Source organism: Otolemur garnettii, unplaced genomic scaffold (genome assembly GCF_000181295.1).
Source record: "Otolemur garnettii isolate 467f Iridium unplaced genomic scaffold, OtoGar3 scaffold00010, whole genome shotgun sequence".
Lineage (NCBI taxonomy): Eukaryota > Metazoa > Chordata > Mammalia > Primates > Galagidae > Otolemur > Otolemur garnettii.
In genome coordinates, this window is record NW_003852405.1 from 21,240,656 (window position 1) to 21,248,067 (window position 7,412).

A 7,412-nucleotide genomic window follows, 5' to 3' on the forward strand; every position below is an offset into this window, starting at 1 on the left:
TAAATTAGCTGCTGGCCATTTAAATTATACTTTCCTTTACCCTGTGCTCCCTAACGCAGCTCAGCAAACGACTGTATGAACTACTGCTCTCTAAAGAGCTTCAAACGAATTACATGTAAACCGTGTCTCTGAAAGGGCCACAGAAGTTAAAAGAAGAGGATTTGGCTTCCCTCATTCTTTGAAAAATATATCCTGTATCCCTTGGCTGATTTTACAGGGGGAGAGGGGGGAGAAACCTCAGAGTTTCTCTTTTCTGCTCTTCCGGGGAGGAGGGAGGCACAGTCTGTCTACGGCTGAGCCCACAGTTGTACATGAAAGTTAATATTTCCAGGGCCCTGCGTGGGATACCTTTCCCAGAATTCATGTTCTCCATGGGAATCTGAAATAGCGCGTGAGAGTTACCCTAAGTAGATTTAAATAATTAAATTCAAAAATTCTCAAACCACTTGCTGTTTCAAATTTATTTCTTTAATAACAACTCAGACTCAGCAACAGACTGGATTAAGGTTTCATTTATTGGAAATTTAAGGTATATCCAGCTCTGGGTGTTGTTTTTAAGTATTTAAGGGGAAATTTGTGCTTGGTGAAAATGAAGAGGCTGCAGCATTATAAATTCATTTCCTCTATTAGAAGCAGGGCCGCGCCTGCACGCTGCAGCTGTTCCGGGAGGCAGTCCCGACAGGCCCGAGGGCCAGCCGCGAGCAGACGACCCTTTGTTTCCCTACTAGGGGAGATCTGGCCGGCCCCACACCCTCAGCAAAAACTATTTCCTCAGTGGCGCCAGGCAGTTGGGCAGGATCATCTGGGGCGGTTTTCATGTGGCAAAGTAAAGCATCCTTTGGGATTCCGAGGCAACTTTTAAGGATCCATTTCCATCCATGACCTCAAACCATACCTTGGAACAGGCCCCAAAGCTGGGGGGCCACTGTGGCCTGAGCCGAATTCACTGACCTCTGAAATAACCCGCCCTGATACATCCTGCAGAGCAGAGAGAGCCTCCGAAAACAGGTGTTCTGTGGCAGGTAACAGCCCCACGGTACTTACTATTCACGCTAACAATTTTACAAACAAGTGAGTTTCTTATACATTCATCACCACCCCCAGGCATTCATATTCTTTTTAAGTACAGAAACCTTAATTAGATTTTGACCACAGACCCGGATTTGACTTACCCTGACAGGGTTTCCATTAGTGTAATCTGTGGGGGAATTCGCTGTTTTAACATCTGTGTGCCTGAGGCCTATCTCACATTTACTGCAAAACTCTGAAAAGCCTCCCTTGTATGGCTATATGTTTCCTCATGCTCCCAATTTCACAGAAGTCATTTCAGCACCAAACGGTAATTAGCAAAGGGATGGGCCTCAGCTGACATGAATGCAATTTATTGTTTTCCACGAGGCCCTGAACCAAGCAAACAAAGAACACAGTCTAGCTGTCTGGCATTTTATTAACTTGTATTGTGCGGTGCACCTTACTGAAGGGAGATCTTCAAGAGGAATTCAGCAGTTTGTGTGTGGCAACACGCAGACTTTGGAAGAATATTAATTTCAGTTCAATTAGGCAAGTTTTGTGGTACCTCAGCCTGTAATATAGGACAGCCACTTTTATAATTATCTTCCATATTAACTTTATCATCACCAGACTTTTGCATAAATGCAACCTTTCATCTTTAAAATGCCAACACTTCTTCAATTTTGGCAACCGTACAGCACTGCTAATTATTTGCTCATTATGTGTGGTTAACTGATGAATCATTAATAAATGAATGAATGGCTAATATATTTTTATGGTAATTGGAGATATAACTGATTGCAGACTTCCTCAGCTTCTCAAAACGGCACTGAATGAGCAGTGGCTGCCTAATTGTTTACAGATGATATTTATGCCCCCACCCAGCGTTTCCCACAATTGTAGCTGATCACCGGCACAGTCTCATCAGTCTAGGGTGGCAGCTTGCTGAGGACCAGTCTGGGCAGAGGGGAGTGGGTGGCAGCATGACCGAGCTTCCTTTATTGTGTTTCTGTCACCTCATTTGTTTCAGCTTAGCTGACACGTAACCACGTACGGGCCTCATGACCATGTGCTAGCAATTCGAAGACTGCTTGTGGACCGCCTAGGCATTGGCAGGGGCACAGCTGTGCCACTGCTGTGGTTACCCCTGGTCACAAATATACAAATACAGGGACGCTGACACACAAACACTCAGGCCATCCAACTGCCACTTGTCTTGCTTGGCATACCCAAAGGAGCAGTGGCTGGTGGCTGCCCATCCTGGTGTCTCTGTGGCTGGGGACCTCCTTAGCAAAGTTTGGTTGGAAGCCCGGAGTTCAATTTGCACTCCTGACAGAAGTCCAGAAAACAAAATCAACCAGAGATCCTTTCATTCCCTTCACTGACTCACCATCCCCTGGCTGGTTAATGGGTTTGGAGATTAACTGCTGAATTACAAAACTTGTACTTACCACGCATGCCGCAAATCAGATGGCACCTCTAAGTTAAAAACCAAGAGTCTGTATTTGTTGACAATTCCTGTGAAAATGACAGACAGAATACTGGCCGGATAAGGCTTGTTTAGCTTCATACAAACAGACAGAAGAGCAAGTTAAAAATGCAAAGGAGATTACCAATTCTTAATTATAATTATTTAACCAGGTGGGTAGTTTCTCCTAATGAACATTTCCATGAAAACAGAATAACTAATGACAGTCTTAAAGAAGCCTTTGTCTTTCCATGTACTAATGATCACATTTATAAATATGCAGCAAGGCCCCCGTGTACATTGCTAATGATAAGTAATTAAGCACCAGGCGTGGGAAGCCAGTGAAAAGGGTCATGTTAACGCAAGAGAGGAAATTAAAAATGCAATAAAATAAGTTGCCTAGAAAAGATTAAATAAACTTCTGGGTTCTCCTGCTTCCAAAAGGATAAGGACAGCTACCCCATTCTCATAGCAAAGCCACATTAGGCCATTCAACAGCTGGCTGGCTTATAAGGACAGAAGTGTCTAAGTACCGTGATCTGCTTGCTTTCTACCCGCCCCCCCATCCCCCTGTTATCCTGGAGGATTGCAGGCCAAGGGTGTGGCTCAAAGTAAAGGGCACACTGGATGAGAAGATGTGCCCCAGGGGCAAAAGGGATCAGTGGGCCATCAGAAATGGATACCTGCCATTGGTGACTTAAATGGGGTTTGGGTTGCTATTGCTAATGTGTTATATTTATAAAACCACATCGACCCACCTGGGTTTTTCTCAGCTTCTACATGAAGAAAAAAAAGACTAGAGGGTGGATTTTCCAATAGAGTGGAATACTTGCTGCCATCTTTCTCCACGCTGTTGGCTTCCCCACCACGATGAGCAGGTGTAGTGAGTGCTTAATAAATGCTGGCCCAACAGGTGAATGAAGGACTGTTCCTTATCTCTAACCCAGTAACCCAGAGACCCTTGAACATCACTCCCACCCCAGCAGCCCTACCACCCAAACACGGGCCCACTTGAAAGAGGTCAGGCCTTTCACTCTCTGGTTCCTGAGAAAGGCACTGATTCCCTCTTTCCACATGGCATCCCCAAAAGGAACAGAAATTTGAGACTTCAAGAAAAAAATTGGTCTTTGCAGAAAAAGTCAAACAGATGCCTGTTTAGGGATTGAAGAGGAATCCCAGCATTTCCCTTAAGCATGAAAGACACACAAAATGAGTAAGTGGCCTTCTTGGCAAAAGAAAAGGGACTTATATTTGGATCTCCAAAGCTCTTAAATAGGGGCAATTTTGATTCTTTAAAGTGTCTTAGTGAAGCTCTCAAGCCACTGAAGATGTTTTCTTTCAATCATTTCAGACTGGTTCATCTCCAGGCTCTCAAGACCTCCGCATCCCCCAACGCTTCTGTGCGGTTAATCCCTCAGTGGGAGGAAAATCTCATTTTCTGTGGCTGCAGCCTAGGGTTAACAAGAAGCAACCTTGATCTGAAGAAAACAGCAACTAACGAAAATCTAAACCTTGGTTGGCAATTTGGGGTAGTTTTCTTTAAAAAAAATTTTTTTTCTCTTATTTTCTTAAACAACTTCTAAGAAACAAGTCATAAGGCAGAAAATCCAGGGCTTGGCTGTTTCTGCCTTATTTTAAGACTCCTTCTGAATTCAAATGAATCATTTCCTCTTACATAAAATCTTCAACAAGGCCACACTTCTTTTGTTATCTGCGCGTTGTCATCAGGAAGCCTGCTCGACTCTCATAAAGGCAATTTAGTACCTGACATCCGAGCAACGTGTGCGCGGGCCTAGATTTGCCTTACAAATAAGGGCTGCCAAGGGAACCTCCGGGTGGCGGCGGCTCTGCGCGGGGACATCCAAGGTGCATCTTGCATCACCTGCCCGGGCAGCCTCGCGCTGCCGACCGGGGCGGCCTTCCCGGCTGGGCGGCGGGCGCGGCGGCTGCTCCGCGGGCTTCTCCTGACCCCCAGTGGCCGCCGGGGCCATCAGGCCTCCCGGCTCCCCTCCGGCGCGCAGAGGTTCCCTAGATTCCAGCGACCCAAGCGCCATTCGCTTTTAATTGACAATTAAAACAAACTTCAGTTCTCACAAGAACCAACCGAGTGAAATTTCGCAACTATGAATTTCACAATTCAAATTCCCTTAAAGCAAAACCAACAGTTTCCCTGAGGTTTCACTCCACACCTCTCCATTTGTTGTTTAACTTCCCCCTCAAGTTTCTCTTCCCACACACGATTTTATTTTCGAGTCAGTCATGGAAACAGTTTAATTATGTTTCTGGGGGTCCCCGCAGCCTCCCTGCCCTGGTGCTGAGTCAGCACTTGCGCGCAGCCCCAGGACGAGAACTCGGCAAGCGCGTTTATTAACAGAGCAGCGTGGCGCTCCCGGGGACCAGGGGGCCCCCGAGGTGGCTATTTATGGCTTCTGCCCACCGGCCTGCCTGTTCAAGCTGTTTCATATTGTCAGCCACCGAAATCAAACAACCTGAAATTAAGCCTCCGTGGCCACGAATAGAATAGAGTCAGCAAACAACGCCTGACCCTGGCAAAAGGGTTGCCAGATTTAGCAAGTGAAAAATACAGGGTGCCCGGTTAAGTTTGAATTTTAGAAAAACCACAGATAAGATCTGGGTATAAGTATGTCCCAAATATTGCATGGGACATATTGATACTGAAAAAATAGTTGTGGTTTATCTGAAATGCAAATTGAACTCGGGGCCCTCTATTCTATCTGGCAATCCTACCTTGCCAAGAAAGGAGAAGTTCTGTTTTAGGGTTGGCAGCTCCTAGGTGAGGATTTTTTTTTTTTTAAACTGTAGGAAAATAATCAGAATGAGGATTCCCGCAGTCCCTCCTGGAGGCTCAGACCTCAGTCCTCTCCTCTCTTCTTTCTCCTCTCTCCCTGGTGGTGGCAGGACCCTGTCCTGAGGGGTCCTTTTCCCACCTTCTCAATCTGCCTGGAGTGTCCTTGCTCACAGATGTCGAAGCAAAAGTCAAAACCAAGGTAGCTTTTTGTGGGGGGCGGAGCGGAGGAGTAGTTAAGCCGCACCTGGGTCTTCAAGGCATTGAATTGGCTGGATTCTGAACTGCTGTTTGTAGCCACTGAAATGTAAAAAAAGATTAAAACAGCAAGTTTTGAATTACTGTTATCTTCCATTTAAAAAAAAAAAAGAGCTGTAGCTTTGGGAATACTGTACATATCTGTTACCGACAACTCTGAAAACCACCTCGGCAAGCTTGTCAGTTAAACCAAATGTTAAATGGAAAATATTTGGCGGGATTTAAAATTAGACCCGCACACATTACTTACAGATGTTTCCATGCAACACACTTGAAACTGAACCACACCAAGTCATAAACCCCACAATGGTGTATTTTTTATACCCCAAGTTAATTTTTATTATATAAGTAGCCATATGAAGAAGGTATTGCATACTGCTTAAATTAAGTACGGAGGACTGAAATCAGCAGTATCCCTTTACAGCATATGGCCCAGCAAATCAAATTACAAAGCTTTCCACATCTCATTAACTGCAATGAGTACAGTGAGTTTTCTAATAAGTCACATCTTTTTCATGTGAGTGGTGAGCAGTGACTTATTGTAAGAATTCACAGGATGACCCTTGTGCTGAAATTAAGAACTAATCTAAAATGGGCAGGGTCATCTGGTCAAGACTGATCATAACATTTCCTCATTATTGTTTTAGTTAGCATTGAAGCATATGTTTTCCTGGTGCCCCAGCTGAAAAATGCCTTTGATAATTTCACTGACAGCAAATAACCCACACACTGCTATTTAATGAGTTCAGGCAGGATTAGCTGACAATAAAGAATATAGTATAAATGTTTTTATTAGAACAGATTTATTTTTTAGCCAGGAAAAAAAAAAAAAGTCACATGGAAATGCTGAGCTGATTTCTACCTTTGTGACAGTGCCACTGCAGGTGAAAAGCCAAAAAGCCCCACAGCGCCCGGGGCTGGCCAAGATAGTGCCTCGGGGCTGCAAATGGTGAAAGGCAAATACCAGCTGGAACCTACACTCAGATGTCTGGTTCCTCCTTCGCACAACAAGGAAAAAAATACTTCTACAATTGCTCATCATGTGGCCTTTGGTTGAGATGAATTACCAATTTACAACCTCTTGTGTTTGGAGAGAAGCAAACTGTGCTCTTTTGAGGCAAGAATCAGGAACCTAAAATCATTTGAGCTTGCTTTCTTGTATATAAGGCCAGAGTGAGGCCAAAAATCCATTTTCCTCTGTGCTCTAAGCCCTTTCAATGATGACTTTCACACCATCTGCACTAATAAATACGGCCTGGTGCGTGTATAACCATACATGGAGGAGAAGGGGAGAGTGAAAGGATTTTAAATGGTTGCAAATTGCTCTCCTGCTGAGATAACAGCAGTTTGCATGTGAGCCTCAGTTGTCACACATTAAGAATGGGCATTTGGCTTCTTTTCACACAGCTGTGAGAGAAGGGGTGCCTTTCAGAACAGACTAGAGAGCAGAGCGGTCTGTTGTGTGTGGGGAGACAGGCTTTCTGGTGGCATCTTGCCCAGAAGCTCTTGCTTCACGGCTCCAGCCATGGGGGCTGTAGACGGGAAAGCAGACCAGTCCCCAGTGCACTCAGGGCAGAGGGGGGCGGGCACTAAGGGATCACCGAAGAGCTGAGACGGGGAGTCTGAGCCCCGAGCTCAGCAGACCAAAGGGAGCAAAGATGGAAGCAAGGCCGGAGACCAGTCTCCAATGTATTTTCCTAGAAGGAGGCTTAAGACTTGCCCGGAGGCACAAGTGGGCACAGGAAAGCTCTGACTGGGGAAGAGGCAAAAAAGCAAGTAGGGAGCAAATGTAGGAGAAGCAGGCCCAGGTGGACAGAAGTGGGGTGCAGGGGAAGTAGGGAGCAAATGTAGGAGAAGCAGGCCCAGTGG